At 42.1% G+C, this 18,014-nt stretch overlaps 2 protein-coding genes across 2 annotated transcripts in view; one reads left to right on the forward strand and one right to left on the reverse strand.

Moving 5' to 3' along the window:
• The window catches only part of LOC119379211 (eukaryotic translation initiation factor 2-alpha kinase 3), a 423,415-nt gene that overhangs the window by 107,093 nt on the left and 298,308 nt on the right, over nucleotides 1-18,014 (reverse strand). The window lies entirely within an intron of this gene.
• Nucleotides 4,386-18,014, forward strand: part of LOC119379206 (uncharacterized) — a 53,951-nt gene continuing 40,322 nt past the window's right edge. The window contains exons 1-2 of the mRNA XM_037648426.2: nucleotides 4,386-4,488; nucleotides 15,811-15,907. The gene's annotated coding sequence lies outside the window, so the exon portion shown is untranslated. The remainder of the gene's footprint in view (nucleotides 4,489-15,810; nucleotides 15,908-18,014) is intronic.

Here is an 18,014-nt window from a genome sequence, read left to right on the forward strand (position 1 = left end):
AAGCCCTAAAGAGCCTAGAAAAGGTAGTGCTAACAGCGAGTGCGTCCTGAAAAAGTAATTACAGTATGTTTTTAAAAGCTAGTTTCGGTTCCTACTGTACCCTGACGTCACAACACGGTATGAGCTTCTCCTCACGTGCTCGCACAATATATAATGACGTTTCCACTGCCGCTCCGCACCGTGGCTCCGTTGGTGACGCACAAGCGGCCATATTGGAAGTTTTGATGACGCACAAGCGGCCATCTTGGAAGTTTTGGTACCTAGCGTCATCACAACTAGCCAGACTGCTACGTGAAGTCACCAGAATTTGTACTGTAGCCTGACGTCAAGCTAGTGTCGATGTCAGTAGGTGCGCCATGGAAAAATTGACTTTAATGCCAAATTAAAATATCTTATCAGCATTTGCTGAGCTTCACACTTACTTAGAGCCGTCTCTGCATACAGGAGGTTTCTATGGCAGAGTGAACTAGCCTTCGAAAAAAGGTGTCAATACCCATTTAAGCGGTGAAGTGGAACTGCTGGCTTTTGCTGAACGTCGTTTTGCGACAAAGCGGATGCAGGGAACGCGGAGCCAAACGGAGCCGAACGAACGATGTTTAGACAAATGCGTGTACTACCCATCATTCCCATGCTATCCCATGCTGGCTGAAGAGCCATGCGTTGCAGCTCCCATATACACTAGCGCCCTCTAGTAAATATTGTAAGAAACTCTATGAACCCGCGGGCTTGCTGCGCTCGGGAAGCGCGCGGAAAGCGAGAGGCGTCTGATAAGCGCTGTAGTTTTTTGCGTTGAGTTTCCACACAGTGCACTTGAGGTCTATTAAGCCTCAATAATGCGGTGCCGCATGGAGCTTGCCCATCTTTAAGCATTGTCTTAGTGCTGCAGGGCAGCAAGCGAATGCAAAAACTCGTGCCAAGCGGCATCAGCGCGGGCCAGTTCCGCTGATAGAGTTCGGGAACGGTAAAATGGTAACTGTGGTGCGTGCGTAAAAACGCGCAAATGAACACGCACAATGAAAGAATGAAAATAAACTTATTCGCATGGGTAAGCGGACAATACCATCGAAATGCTCGCAAGAATTAGAGTAATGAAAAAAAGTAAATTACTCGCGCAGTCAACTGAAATACGTCCAGTTACCGCTTCGCTACCACTACGAGCCTTTTATTCAAGGTCGCCAGTGGTTTAGGGCCATGTGCACACGTCTGTATTCAACAATTTGTTAACATCGACTATTACTTTACTATGGACAAAGCAGAGCAAGAATGCGAGGGAAACAAGAGTATTGGAGACGGCCGTACCGCCGCAGTAATTGTTATCTTGTTTCGTTTCTGAGGTAGCGTACAACAGCAAGATTCACCGTGCGCAAAGCTTGTGTTCAATTCAGACCTTTAAAAGAAAAGCAATGCCAAGTAAACAAACTTCATTGCAGAAGTTTGCGCTTAAAAGGCGTGATATCGAAAAATGTTTCACAGATATCCAGATAAATACCCGAATCCTTTATGTAAAGGTTAAATAGCTGCCTGAACAAAAATGCGGTAATCAATTTGTAAATGGGAAGGTGTTATTAAGGCGAAAAACTTAGATGTCTCTGCAAACGCGAACACTGACCGGCGTCCCGCGTCGGCGCAAACTACGGTTACCAACCGTCCCGGATTTTGCGGGACTGTCCCGACTTTCCATACAGCGTCCCGAGTCCCGCGCCGTCCCTGTCGGGACAGCTATGTGTCCCGGATTTGTTTCGGACCGTCCAGTTAGAAATTTTTATGTGATCCAACGCACGCCCACAACGCCCTTCACGCTACGGAACACGAAGATCGCACACACTCGGTGGCTAGCGGTGGCTTCGAGGCTGTAGCTGAACTTCTGCGTAAAGTGCGACAACTTTTACGAGTACATTCTCCAGCAAGAGCAAGTGTTGCGAGCAGCACGTAGCCAGCTGAAGTATCACTTCAAGAGGCCGCAACAATAAAGAAACAATGGATTTAATTGTCTTAAAGATACCGCAATAAAGAAAGCTGATTTAGCTGGCTCCCTTTTTGTTAGTGTACCCCCCCCCTTCTCCGCCCCGACTTCCTTCATTTCGTCCGTGGTTTCCCGTGCGCGCTGCACTATACGCATCATGATGGTGTACCAGCTCGCTCAAGTTTCTATATTATTGAAGAGTTGGTAACCCTAGCAGGCTAGCAACAACACGAGTGATGCAAAAAAAATCATCGCGTGATGACGTCACAATGACGTCATTGATAGCCAGGAATTGTGACGCCATCATGACGTCACATGATGACGCCATCACGTGACATCGTCGCTTGGTCAAAGGTGGGCCAATCACAGCAGTGCAGAACCACGTTAGGTGCAGAAATCTCTCGAAGGAAGGCGGGGAGGATCGTTCGATCGTTACATCAAATGAGAAGGAAAAGACGTGGCTTTCGCCTTCGACTCGTCTTGGGTGAATCGCCTTCGAGTCATCTTAGATTTGATCGAAATATAGTGAGGCATGCACAATGTTGCACTGTAATGGTTTCATTAATATTGGTTTGTCTTGCTTTAAAAAAAACGGGTATTTTTTTCGCATATCTTTTACTTAATGCGCTCGTGTCTTCATACCGACACGTTGCGATCGAGATTGGTGACTACCACACGTTTTCATAATCTGGCGGAAACAGATCGTCAGCCCACATTTCTTCAGATTAATTTCTGGCCGAAGATTGCAGGTTTGCGCCACACGTCATATTAAGGCGAGAGCCTAGATGCCTCATTAAACCCGAAAATTCACCGTCGGCGTCGACACGAGTGAAGCAAAGTATCTTCAGGAGAACGGTGATCTGGGCAAGTTGGTTGATATTCACCTTGAAAACAGCGCATACACACGAGGACGAAGACGAAAGAAACGCCTGTCCCGGCCGTTGTTTCTTTCGTCTTCGTCCTCAAGCTTGTGCATGCGCTGAAAGCAAAAAAGAAATCACGTGATGACGTCACCATGACGTCACAGATCGCCAAAGTCTGTGACATGTCATGACGTCACATAACGTGACGTCACATGATTACGTCATTGCATTACATCGTTTCTTTGCACTGCCTCCGTGCAGGGGCGTAGCCAGAAATTTTTTTCGGGGGGGTTCAACCATACTTTATGTATGTTTGTGCGTGCGTTTGTATGTGTGCGTGTATATATACGCAAGCAAAACTGAAAAATTTCGGGGGGGAGGGTTTGAACCCCCCAACCCCCCCCCCCCTTGGCTACGCCCCTGCCTCCGTGATTGGCCAACCGATCACGGAGGCAGTGCAAAACCAGATGAGGTGCAGAAAGCTTGCATTACCTCCGATCCTGGAGGCAATGCGAAACCACGTTAGGTGCAGAAAGCTTTCGGAGGGGTGCAGGCGAATATCAATACATCGACTGAAAAAAAAAAAAAAAAGGATAGAGAGGTGACTTTCGCCTTCGAGTCGTCCTAGTCGATAGCAAAAAGGAGCACTGCGAGTTGATATTGTTAATCTCTACGTAAATTGCAAGCATGTCAGGTTATTGAGGCCATGACCTATCAGTCATATATTAGGCATACATTCGTGCCCTTCCATGCCAATTTTGGTGTATACCACGGGAACGAGACGCTAGAGTCACGAGAGTTATTTCTTTACTGCTTGGTACCGCGGCAACACCGACGGACACATCCCGCTTCGCATGTTTTATTATAAAGGCTTTCACCTTAATAATAAAACAGCCGGGCGCGGGAGGTAGTCTTTTAAAAGAAATTGAACGTCAATAAAACAAAGGATATGAAGAGTGCGAACGCGTTAGCGTTAGATATATAGCCATTTACTACGAGCATATCTGTTTCGTTCTCCTGGTTATCTTCGCGATCTCCAGCTTATTCTGTTCTGCAGCACGTCTACGTTCGTCATTTCACACGTAACTAAATTAAGCACCTTCGCTCACGTACGATATGAAGTGCGCGTGGAATGCGTTCCTCAAACAGCCGCGTAAGTGCACACCACTGCGGTGACATATCACACAGCGCACAAAGTTACAAACGCGCTGTACGTGCGGTGAATCACTGCAGTATTATCTTGCAGTGACGTAGTATTCAATACCACCCAAATTGTCGGAATCTTGGCTAATTGCGGCCAAAATATCAGGCGTGTAGAAGACGCCCGCCGCTTTGACGCGGCTTCCACACCGGGGAAAGCCCACGGATCTCCACGGGTCCCAAAGTTTTTTTAGGGACTTTAATGGGTCCTAGAGTTACTGTATGTGCTATTTTTACTAAAGGTAGCATATATATAGTAACTCCAACGGGTCCGGCATAGCAGCGCCGCGGCGCGGCAGTTCACCGCAAAAGGCCCTCGTCCCTTTCATGTATTCTTCTTGAGTGTATTCGGTGTATCCAAATAAGATACGCAACCACGTGACCACGCAACTATGCCTTTTCATTGTTTTCAAAATGACGGACGTCAAGGCAGCATGTGAAATCGGTGAATTCGCGGCCACGGTGGGTCTTGGCGCAGCATTATTTTTTGTTCTTATTGACGTACAAAAGTAATCGCCTCAGTGCAAAAGCGTTTCTGTAGCAAAATTGATCATGATGATCGGTCAGGCACGCATCGCCAGCTGGTATGATGCTCACTGAGGTGGACGTAAAATGATTAACGCTTCTGCACTGAAGCCAAAGAAAGCGCATTTTTGAATACAGTGTCGAGCGCATTCGCGCTAGGGGATCCTTCACGATCGATTCTGTGATTAATTTATAAATGAATCTTGCATCAGGTGACACTCGATCACTGTTCACATGTTGGTTCGCACACAAGTGTTAACAGGTGCCACGCGCTTTGGTTATTGCGAATGCAAGTATATGGACAGTTTCGGCGGGCTTTTGCCGTATAAAGCTAAAGTTTCAACCTGATAACATTGCCCCGCGCATCGTATGTTACGCGCGCGAGCGTTGGGGACGAACCAGGGTGAAGCAGAGATGAATCGAGCGGGCCGTCTCCGTCGCACAAAGGGCGCTAGTGATAACATCGCCCCGCGTGCGAGACCTGCCATCGATGGCTCCTCAAGCAGAGAGGAAACGCCCCGGCCGTCTTTCGTCGGGCGAAGGAGCAGGAAGGGACGCCGGTTAGGGTGGTGGTGGTAGTGGTTTGTAGAGGAAAAGGCGCCTAATTTCTGCAGCCCGGTCGGGAGCACGGCGCAGCGCCTGGTGAGGGGAAAGTGGAGGGGGGGGGGGTGCTTTGTCTCTCGAGCAGCAGCTGCGAGCTTTAAGGGCGCTGGTGCGCGCGCTCTCTCGACGGACATCAGTAGACGACTCGTATACACGTGCACGTGCTGTTCTCTCACCGCTTACTTCAGCAACTGCGAACTAAATTTGATCGTAAGGGCGCGGTCGCGAGTGCTGGCGCGCGCGCTATGATCGACCGATATAAGTAGGCGGCTTGTATATACCGTGTCCTTGTTCAGCTCTAACCGCTTACGTCACTTTGAGACGACAGACAGCACGAAAACCGCTTCGCTTCTTGGAACGGCCGTACACCCTTACACTAGCATTTTGTAGAGTTTAACAAGATCGGATCCAAAAGAGTTAGCTGCTAGCCTTACTTCGTATAACCTCTGGTATAACATATCCAATTTGTTGCTATTGCATTCATTGTCACCCTTGGAGCGAAAATGTTTTTTTTTTTAAATTTTTTCTCTCTCTCATTTCATCGTCTAGTGCACTGTTTTAACCATGTTACAACATTGAACCAACTAGGCCAATGATTGCGCTTTTGTGAGCAAGACACACAGTTCTTGGATGAAACCCATTCATTCAAATGTTGCACCATATATTACTTGATGTTAGTGAGTTTTCGAATAAGGTCTGCGGCGCTTTGGCTGACACTCCCCCTATTCTAGGTCACTCTAATTTTGGCTAAGAGCCGTCGCTTCACTGGGTGCAGCAGTGCCATCAGGTTTGTTTGACTCAAAGCTTTTGGGGCAGGCTTTGGGGCTCCCACTAAATTAGAGAAATAGCCTCCCCAACGCAAAACCCAAACGCTGTTTGGGTCTCGCCATGTGCGCTGGCTTCGACGCTATTTCTTTGGGGCCCCAAAACGATTGGGGACCCTATTCGAAAACTCCCTATTAATATATATTTTTCTCTTGGGTTTGCAAACAATCGTGGGACCATGAAGTACCAGTGGTGATGATATTGCCCACCAACTGGTACCAGCTGGTTCCTACCATGTAACTGGTCAAAGTTCCTTTTGGACCTCAACTGGAACTTTTTGCTTCCAGTTTATCCTTTTATATCCCAATTTATATCCTAACATTTATATCCCAGTTATTACAAATAACATCTCCTATACTTTCCTTGGCATTATTGTCTGTTCTCATTAATATTGCTTCCAGTAGAGCTGGTTATGGTTCCAGTTGGATCCCAAGTGGGTCCAGTTAATGCCATTTGAAACCATTTAGATTCCCAGCAACACATTTTCTTCTGGGTATATGCCCATTCGTCACAGCTTCATCGCTTTGTAAAGGGACACTAAAGTGAAGCAATAAATTCGTTTAGACTGATAAATTATACTCTGATAACTCTAGCGACATTAATTTCACCGCCATAGGTTTATTAACGGATAAGAAAATCAATGTCGAAAGTTTTGCTTAAAATGTCCTGTCAAAATTTCTGATGGTGATGTCACACATTTCAAAATGTTTTTCTTTTTGTATTTTGGCCACATTGGCTCAGAGAAATTGCTTGAAATTTGGTATTTTAGGTATCTGGCTCCCTAAGAAGGCAATGTACTTGATTTTAACTGATTAGGAACTATGTAAGCCATAGTAGACACCGTCAAAATTTATGACGTCACGGCGACTGGTGTGGGAACTTCCAAGGTGGCGTCACCACATGCATTTTCTTTTTGCACGTTTTCTCGCTTACCAATAGTCTTCTCACAGCAAGCGTGGTGTTTTTTGGTACCGTGAAAGAGTAACATACTAAATGAGAAACATAATTTTTCTCTTTAGTCTTCCTTAAAAGGCTTACTCAAACAAGCACTGCCTTCGACGCATTCACTTTGTATTTCGAGAATGAGGTGCTGGACATGGCAAGCGGACACATTGAAAACTGTTGAAATTTGGGTTTGTTGGTACATACTGATGACGAAAAATAGCGCTGAATGAATGGGGACACAACAAGAGGACACAGAACACAGGTGCTATTTTTCGTCGTCACATTGAAAAGAATTGGTGCCATTGACACTGAATGAGCTGGGAGCTTATATTGAGATGCTGATCATTATGAGTGTCAACCACGTGCATCAACTGCACACGTGGTGGTGTTCTGACAGCTTTTTCTGTCAAAGAAATTGCTGAAGTCATGACATACATGCAATCTTCAGAACTGCCTTGTGCGGACAGCAGGACATATGGGTCCCACTTGACAACGTGACCCGGCTGGACAGTGGGACATATACACCTTTCATGGAAGGCTCCATGGTAGTGATGCAGAACTGTCAGTAAATTCACTATTGATAGCATCGATAGTTTTTTGGAAACTATCGATAGTGTAAACTGACTATCGATAGTGCAATCGGTAGTATCATAGTTAATATTAGTAGCGATATTACTGCCACACGTGTTTATTCATTTGTTTTGATGTGTTCGGGTTTCACCCACAAAGACTGTTAGCGTTTGTCGCAGTCCGCACCGAAATGAAGCTTCACAATTGTTTGAGATCATTCTGTTAAGGTTACGCGCAGGACGCGAATAGTCAAGTTTATTCGAGAGATTACACGAGTACTAGCAATAATGCTGGAAGGTTCGATGACTGATGTATAAAAGACAGCGCGTTCCACTGATGATCAGATTACTCGACGGCCGACGACTGTTCTCGCCACTATCAGTGCACAGCGTGTATTGCTTGTATTTTTAGTTTTGATTTTCTGGGCGCAAGTTCGCCCAAATAAAGAGCTCCATATTTCCTAGTCTTGCTACAGCATTCTACACCGTCACAACCACGTGACAATACTATCGATAGTGGTGTGAATAATGATGCTGTTGCTGGCTGGCCATATATTTGAGCAATTTTTGGCGAGAGAAATAAATTATTTCCGTAGTGAGAATGGCGGAATATGTCTATCAAGAAATTCATATCTAAAAGCAGCCAGTTACGCCTTTCAATTAGCAAACTTAGTTCTTGATATATTTTTTTCTATTTTGAAATCATGAAATGCAGTGATGGAAGTGCTGCTCCAATTGCTCCAAACTGCTCCAAAAGAGAAATGCTGCTCCATGCTGCTCCAAAGTGTAATTTTTGTTAGTAACTGCTCCGGACCTGCTCCGAAATGGCACTGGTAAACTGAAAACAGTGAACTTTAAGCACATGATCATCCAGCGAGCCTAAATGTAACAAAAAACAAGCTGTCTACTATCATGTATATTTTGTGGACATTTTTCTTTGCAATGAAGAGAAGGCTGCAGAGCCAAACTATGCGTGTGCTACCGCTGAAGAAAAAAGGCCCACAATTGCGTCCGTGTTTTCTGTGTGAGAATAAAAAACATTGCTCTATTTTCTACGGGACACTGTTTGAAAACAGGCGCAGCATGCACCAAGGCAATATAAAATTTATATTTGTTTTACTTTACGCAGTGTCATTTCACATTTTTGCACGCGTGAAAACGTCGCACCTTTTACATGCACCTCACAGTCAAAATAGCGTCTTTGTCTTTAGGTGAGCAGTTGTCACCCTCTAGCTTTTCCGATGACTCACCAGAGGAGCTTGTGACGAATTTCGCTAACAAATGGCTGTCTAAGCAGATGAAGCAAATAGTATGCAACATTATTATTCGACCATGGCCGCTCGAATAATCCAACAAGCCGTCACAAGAGATACGGAAGGTTCACAAACTGAAACTAAATTCGAAACGCGTGCCAAACCGGACTAGTTCGCGGAGCAATAATGTGCAGTAGCTCCGCCCCTGTAGCTAGTATGGAGTTCCTATACTAGCTCTATACTATACAGGGTGTTTCAAGAAATGTGTCCAACCTTCTAAAAAAATCAGGAAAATCCTATATTTTCTCGGGACTTCCAGAATTGCTTTTCTGTAGCGGCAGGAATCTTAAGGTAGTTAAGGACATCATTTAGGACAGTAATTAAGAAAGTTACATTAATTAACTTTTTTAATTAGTGGAGTTAGGTGATTGTGTCAAATGGGAGAATTGAAGTTCTTCCTGCGAGGAACCCATCCGAGCTTTGAGATTTCGAAAAAGCGTCCTGTAGTAATTGTTGTGGCGTAATGAAATTCAATGAAATGCAACGGCTTTCAACAGCGAAAGCCATCGAATTCGGTTGAATTTCATTACTTCGTAATTATTACTAGAGGCCGCTTTTTCGAAATCTCTATGTTGGGATGGAATTCTGGCACGAAGAACTTCAATTCCCCAATTTGACACAGTCACCTAACTCCACTAATTAAAAAGTTAATTAATTTAACTTTCTTAATTACTGTCTCAAATCATGTCTCTGACCATCTTAAGATGCCTAGCGCTACAGAAAAAGTCATTCACTCATTTTGGACGTCTCAGAAGAATATGGCAGTTGCGTTCTTCCATGTTTCTGCTTAGGTTTTGCCATTGAATTTGGTTAAATTTCATTACTTCGTAATTATTACTAGATGCCACTTTTTCGAAATCTCAAAGTTGAGTTCGGTTTCTGGCATGAAGAACTTCAATTCTCCCATTTGACACAACCACCTAACTCCACTAATTAAAAAGTTAATTAACTTAACTTTTTTTAATTACTGTCCCAAATAATTTCTTTAACCATCTTAATAACCCTGCCACTACATTAAAACCAATTCTGAAGGCAGCAATCAAATATCGCATTTTCCTGATTTTTTTAGAAGGTTGGACACATTTCTTGAAACACCCTGTATATATCGACAATGCCACAAGTAGTGACATCTCAGATTTAGTTGTATGTAGCTGTACATGACAGGCAGACTATTTTGGTAAAATGTGTGTGATATTAGTTCGATATCTTACTGATTACTAACTGCTGGTGGGAGGATTGTGATGTGTGACTGATCACATTAATCACTTTGTCATTTCCGACCTCATTTTTGCCATAAGAAATGGCAAGGCTGTTTTTTCAACCTATTCGAACTTGGTTTCTTGTCTTTTTTTTTTTTTTGAAATTTCAAATGCAGGTTATTTTGGTGAAATATGAAAATGACACTTTTCTTTGCTCTGTTACCGATTATAAACTGCTCTATGTGATTCTAGTTTCCTTTATAATTGGGCTCAGCTTCATCGGTTTTATATCATTTTTGTCACAAGTACCCGATATTTTAAATACATAGCTCATCTTACTTAGTGTTTAGTGACCACCCATCTTCTTAATTATTTGTTTGTTGCAATTTGCAGTGATAATTGTATGTGCAATATCTTTAATAGTAAGTAATAATACTTATGAGATGCTTAAATAATGCTTTAAACTCCACGAGTCATTTGGAATATTTTGCCATCTGCTCCGAAAATTTCAGTAGCTGCTCCAAACTAGCATTTTTTCTGCTCCAAAGTGTGCTCCAAAAAGCAAAATGTCACTTCCATCACTGGAAATGCAATATTGTTTCGAAGCTGCACAGTTCCACCACATGTAATGGCTTCGTTTCCGCTACAGCTGCACAGTTTGACTTTATGATCATGTGTCAGCAAAGCACTCTGGTGAAGAGCACAAGCATGTTGACTTTCTTGCCCTTCAGCCTGCTCCTCCGGCTCCACTATGTACCACGCGCGCGGGGGGAACCAAGTTTATTCTGCAATGAGTTCGCACTGTTGATTTTATATTATCGATAGTACCATCGAATTTACTATCGATAGCGCTATCAGTAATTTTTTACTATCGATAGTTTGATAGTGACTCAGCTATCGATAGTATTGATAGTACCATCGATAGTTCTGCATCACTACTCCTTTGGCATTGCCATAATCCCGACAAATGTTCACAACCACACTGGCGCATATTGACGACAGGCACATTGGCGGCAGAAATTTTAGAATACCAACCTAGCTGTCTCATCAGAACACTATGATTGTGTCAATCAGTCAATCAATCAATCAATCAATCAATCAATCAATCAATCAGTCCATTTTTTTATTCTTTCACTGTAAGCTGCACAAAATTAGGTTATAAAGAAGGAGGTCCAATAGTGTAAACTGAATTGGGATCTCCTGCGCCTAATAAATATTTGACTGGTCATTACAAGATTATAAATAATGAAGTACAGATATAAGCAAATGACGATATCAACCAACAACAATGTATCAGTTGTAACTGAAACTAGGTACAAATAACATAAAAAAGAGGAAAAATATAGAGCGAAGAGAGAATGACAAGTCGAAAACAAATACACAGTTATACTGAGGAGTGAATGTTAAATTTAAATAACAAAAATTTCTTCAAATCATGGCAAAATCTCTGGGTTCTTTGGGCTTTTATTATGAATGGTAATGCATTCTATAACAATATGGCTGCATAGTTAATGGTCTGTCTGCCATAAGCAGTGGGTACTTTGTGTAGAATGAAGATATAATTATTATGCAGTATGAAAGCTGAGTTAGTTTTCTGTAGGAATGATGAAGGAATATAAAGACAATGAGATTTCCTCATTTATTAGCTTGAAAAGTAACATGATTGTACTTGACAAGGGTGGCAATGTCGATAGTGTTATTCTGTAAGAACTGTTTAGCATTGTAAGTGGGTGGACTACGTGATTATTATAATTGCCTATTTCTGGGTAATTTGTTGTGGTTTCAGGTGAGTAGTGCATGTATTACTCCAGGAGGTTATGCAGCAGTTAATATGAGAGTGTACAAACGCGAAATAGAGTGAAAGCAACACAAGTCGACAGAAGAATGGCATGAGAAGCCCCAGTGAAAATATGTATTCCATGTGATAACTTAATTTTTTTTAATTAGTTATATGGGTCTGAAATTTTAGGTTGCACTCAATATTTACACCTAAGTATGTGCATTCTTCACTTGCTGATAATCAGCGGTTATTAATGGAAATGGGCAGAATGCACAGTGATGACTTATTTTGGGATGAGAATAAAGGAAATTTAGTTTTAGTGGGATTAATGGCAAGAGTATTGATTTTAGACCATCCTAACAAGTTACGAAAATCGCTGTAAAGCTGTGTTACTACCGTTTACAGAAGTTTGCCAGAATTAATAAATGTTGTGTCATCAGCATATAATATACACTTATTAGATGTCAGGCAGTTAGGTAGGTCAATAATATTAACTAAATAGAGTAAGGGGCCCGAAATGGATCCCTTTGGTACACTTAAATTAGTCTTTTTTGGTTTAGAATAAGCATTGCATACATTATTTCATCTTTACTGGCAAGTTTTATTTCTGGGAATGGGCGAATAATCAAAATGTCGAGTTCGAAGCGAATAACACAGGCTATTTGATTCATATTTGGTACGAGAATTCATTATCCAAAGTTGTTGAGTATAGTTTTTATTTTTTAATCTTATATACAACCTGATATGTACCTCATAAGTAGTCTAGTTTAACGTTAATAATCTCGTGGTCAATGCAGTCAAATGCCCTAGGAACTTCTGCAAATATGGATCCTTAAATTTAATGTCATCAATGGCTTTCTTTATTTGATCCATTAGAGATACAACTGCTAGGTCGGTAGAATAACTAGATCCAAATGCAAATTGGTCAAGTGAAAGAATATTAAATTTGTTTAAGTATTTTAACAACTGCTTATTGCTTTTTGATTATTTTCTCTATGACCTTGCTGAAAGAGGGCAAAATGCAGATCGGCCTGTATTTAGATAGTAATAAGCAATCTCCTTTCTTAAAAACTGAAATTCCACCACATTTAAGCTTATGAGGGAAGATTCCTATTTTATACATAAGGTTAATAATGGCAGACAAAACAAATGATATTGGTTTGAAAATTAGTTTAACATGACCAGGATGAATGTTATTCAGCCCAGCACTAGTTACTTTTAAATGGTCCAGTACTCATGCCACCTTGTCAGGAGTGGTTGGAAACATAAAATGATTGTGGAAGGCACTTTGAGGCGTATAAGTCTTGCTCTGCATGTGTGGAGGTATTGGGAAAGAAAAAAATCACCAAAAGCATCTGCAATCGTAAGTGGCATAAGATAAGTAATAACATCGTGGGATATTTTGGTGATCAGCTCCTTGTTTCCTATTCAAATAGGAGCTCACCATTTCCCATTTTTTCTTTACATCAGGACCACATTTAGGTATCTTTTCCTCATAATAATTGGTTTTCGCTTCTTTAAGACGAGCAGAAAGTGAATTGCGAAATTTCTTATACCGCGCATGTAGGTTTATATTGAATGGTTGTCTTCTTTTTTTTTAAGGTTTTTGCTTGTGTGTATCGCTTTAAGGAGATTATCGGCGACCCAAGAGTTTTAAGGTGGCGCCACTTTTTGCGTTTGCGCATTCGAGAGCAGGATCGATAATGTGATGACAACTTTGTTAGAAATCGCGAGTAGAGTACCTGCGGATCATTGGTGTCAAGAACAGAAGACAAGTCGGCATTAGGTGCTGCTTCTAAGAATGATTTTTTATCGAAAACAAGTTTGGTGTAAGAGTTGGAATAAAAATAGTTGGCAGGTGTAGTGTGCAGAAAGATGGGGAAGTGGTCTTAATGTCAGTTTCAAGTAATCCTTCATCAGGTGGACACAATAGAGGAGACAATGCATGATTGATTAGAGCACTGGAACCACCAAGAACTGAACGAGGCACAGAGCTGAGCAGGACTGAGCGAGTTGCTGCAGTTCATGCGAGTAACAAATCTCCATGAACAGCCATAGTACTGAAATGTGCCATCCTGTGCTGTGAAAAGCAGTGGTTGTGTGCATGTGCTCAGTTTCTATCTCTTCTAATCTCTCTGGTCCCCACGTAGGGTAGCCAACTGTTTTTTTGTTTTTTTTTTTTATCTGGTTAACCTACCCACCCTTCCTCTCCTTAATCTCACCCCCTCTCTATTCTCATCACTTAGCTTTTTCACTTGTTGTCACATGACTCATTATACTCACCGGCTCCAAGCAGATGCACATCTTAGCTGGATGCCTCTGAATTTTTGTTTAGGTTGAGGAATTGTCGTTTCCTTAAGTCCGGCTTTGTTTTCCCCATGTGCTCGGTCTGACTCATTTTCTCTGAGGGATTTCTGGAATGCTCTGCATTACAGTGACATTCTTTTTAGCAGCATGCTTGCCTATTTGCCTTTTGATATAATTATTGCTGACATATGAGCTGGCTGCAAACAGCCACTTAACGACTGTCAGCTAGCTGGGTGCTGCAACTTGAGTAGTAGCTGGGCAGGCTGGTATAACCCAAGGCTCTGCAAACTAGCGTAAGCATATTATTTGAAGAAACAGACGCATAAGACTGCACTAGTCTGTCTACTGTGCTAACATACTTGCAGCATAAAAATGCTTACAGAGACTACATTGCAGAAAAGACAGATTTGACCAGGCTGTGCGATCTATACCTTCTACTAAAGTACCTAGAATATGAGATTGCACCTTGCGTAGATGGTGCATTAACCTCTGCGCCTTACTGATTGTAGGTTAGTGGCGTTTTCCAACTATAGTGACAACTGGGTCATTTGGTACAAGGTTATCTTGAAACGGCACAAATCGACAATGACAAGAAAAACTGATCAGACTGGAAAACTCCATCACCATTCCCACGAAACACGAAACCTCTATAAAATGTTTTATAGAGGTTTATAGAGGTTTTAAACGTTTTAAAGACATTTTATAGAGCTTTTGTGTTTCATGGGTTGCTGTACACAGGGTGGCCGGCTAGACTAGTGGGCCATCCATACTGAATGTAAACAGTGCAAAACCAGCAGGGGGGAAAGCAACAAGCTGAGACACCAATGTCCAACTGCCATTGTGTTGACTGCAATGTCTTGTATATGCAAGTGCAGAAAAAAATTTACATGAAACAAAATTTAGTACTAAAAAAATAATAGAGTGAAATAAACTAAAACTTAGATAAGTCACAGTTGCCCACTGCACACATACTTGTTCTTTCCAAGTGTCTTGACATCTTTGCTCGATAAGGCCACCGATGGTCAAACATTCCACACTTCTGCCACGTGTAAGCTGGTGTAATGCAGTAACTTTGAAATTCTGTGAATTCGTAGGCTGGCACAATGTTGCGACTTCAATTGACAGCTTGGCTAATTAACTGACCATTCAGCAAGCTTATGTAACTTTACAACTTCGGTTGATAGCTGGACTAATAGCTGTGAGTTGGGCTCTACGTAGCTGGTCGTAATGCCATAACTTCATTTCATCACCTGGTCAATTGGCATAACTTTGTCAGTGCGTGTGCCAGTGAAGGCTGTAGCTTCAATTAACAGTAAGGTTAATTGAATGGCATTACCTACCTGAAGACTAGTGCAGCAACTTCAGTTCGCAACTTGCCGAGCTGTAGGCTTAATGCAGCAGCGCGGCTTCAATTAACAGGTGGGCTGCCTGGCATCAATTGCATGTGAACTGGCAGAAATCACAAGTGACGAGGCTTGTTGGGCAATTCTTGTTTCATATCACTGCAGTATTCATTTACCCCCATTCTCCCTGGCACTGGTTATATTTTTTTATTTGTTGGATTGTGACCACAGACACATTAGCGTCCTTAGTGTGGTGTGCACTACTGCGCAACTGAATGTGTGGACAGCATTTAAAAAAAGCAACACAGGGCATGGAGTGAAACATATGGAAAGGCAGTGGCAGCATAGTTGCATTAACCTCTTTTTGTTCCCTAGGAAGTGAAACCGTGCAGTGTCCTGGTGAAGAAATTGCCTGATGTCATTTCCCTGAAACTGGGAGCATCGATGGATGTGAACAATGACTTGGCACTCAGTGAGTAGCATTGCGATTTAGCAGATCTGCTGTTGCACCATCTCAAACTTGTTGTGCCACGACCTTTGCATTGTGTACTTTCGTGGTACAGTTTCATGGTGTGCCTAGTAACAACTGAAGCGGGGTGTGTTCACATAACCCATGAAACACATAACCTCTATAAAACGTTTTATAGAGGTTTCGTGTTTTGTGGGAAGAATGTCGGTGCATGTCCACAAACCCCCTTTAATTTTGCTGAAAAAAATATATATTTTGCGTTTCGAGTTCTCAGGACCAAGAAACCATGCTTAGGTTTGTGAAAAAAAAAAAATTCAGTAGTCTCCACTCAGCAGAACCGCTTTTTGCGAATTGCGTGAAAATGGGATTTTGATGAGGTCCTACAAGATAACTATTGTAGCTGGGAGTCTCAAAATTCTTCTTGGCATACTACAAGTAACGTATGTTTACCAAACATTGTTATCTTGCAGTTTTGTTGCTCGTATTTTATGAAAAAAAAATCGCAAATATGGCACACTGCTCAATAATGCTCTAGTTTCAGATTTTTTTGCTTAGCGTCTATAATACTCAGAATTTCCCAAATTTCCTAGTGTTGCCACACATTGGTTTAACAGTTGTGTTAAATATGATTGCCAAGAATAATGTCAAACGCAAACCAAAAATGCATAAGTGAAGGCATGTCTATAACAATGCAATACTTTTAAATGCAATTTAAAAAAAAATCCATCTTCGATTTTCTTTAATCTCTCCAGAATTAAAGCCCAGTACGTGCTCTAACTGAATCTGTAAAAACATGTGGTATTATTTACAAAGCCGCCGAAGTGCCCGAATTGACGTTCCCACGCAACCACTTAAATGAGTGAGCATGTAACTATTGTTGCCATTGTCATGATTTTTAGGTCTTAAATATGTTCTCTCGTGCTCGATCACGAAACATCAGATTGACAGAAAAAAGACAAAGAGTTGCGTTCAAGTGCAAATTTGTACATGTGTGTGTTTGTGGTCATTGTAGTATTGTTCCTGGCAAAAGCAAATATGGGGAAAAGTTCATCTAGATGTACACTCGAGTCGGGTTTTCGCATGCAACAGTTTCTTCAGCCCTAATGCACACAGGACACAAGACAGGCATTGAAGGAAGACTGGGTCTGTGCAGAAAGTGTCCTAGAGATGGCACCAACGATCTCCGCCTTCTTGCACCTGGCGTAGGATGTCCGGCAGTGACGTTTCCATTCACTGCCATCTTCAGAGGAGAAATTTCTGTTGAGTAAATGACTTAAGTTTAGCTCCTCAACAGCATTTTGCTCAGGAACAAAATTTTTGACAGACACAGATGCATTTGTACATTTTACCACGATCTGTTTGAAGAGGCTGAAGCAGTTTCCAAGACGGAGAGAGTTTCTTCTGGCACAAAGCTCATGAACAAGGCGTTATCCAAATCTTTTATACTCTGAAAGTTCCGCTTATAGCTAATCTTTTTCTTGTGCTTGTTTAGATAGCGCTAAATGCTCGCTTTGAGCTGTGCAATTCTGAGCCGTAAATCTCAAGGGAGTGCAAGAAGCGCATGAATACTCGCATAGGCTGCTCAGTAGCGGACTGCCGGGTAGTAGACGACACGACTGATGGACGTAAAAGCTGATGCACTGTTACGATTCCAACCTTTCTGAAGCGTATTGAGCTCTTTATTTTTATTGTCGTTTCGTGAACACAAGAGGGCATACTTACAGCCTAGAAATTGTAGCGGTACAGACTGTGCTTTTGCAGCCCTAGCGCGCTGAAAAATACAAAAAATAAAAAAATAAATAAAAAACAGCTCCGTACATTTCAGAGAGGTTGAAATCACTACAGCGAATCAGCTATCACGTCCATCAGTTGTGTCGTTGACTGCCCGGCAGTCCTCTACTGAGCAGCGTCTCTGAGTATGGCTATCTGAGTATCATATGTATGGCTCAGTTGCACATACTCAAAGCGAGCGTTTAGTGCTATCTGAACAAGCACAAGAAAAAAAAATTAGCTATAAGCTGAACTTTCGGAGTATAGACATGCCTTCACTTATGCATTTTTGGTTTGCATTTGACATTATTCTCGGCAATCATATTTAACACGATTGTTA

This window comes from Rhipicephalus sanguineus, chromosome 1, assembly GCF_013339695.2.
Source record: "Rhipicephalus sanguineus isolate Rsan-2018 chromosome 1, BIME_Rsan_1.4, whole genome shotgun sequence".
NCBI classification, from domain to species: Eukaryota; Metazoa; Arthropoda; class Arachnida; order Ixodida; family Ixodidae; genus Rhipicephalus; species Rhipicephalus sanguineus.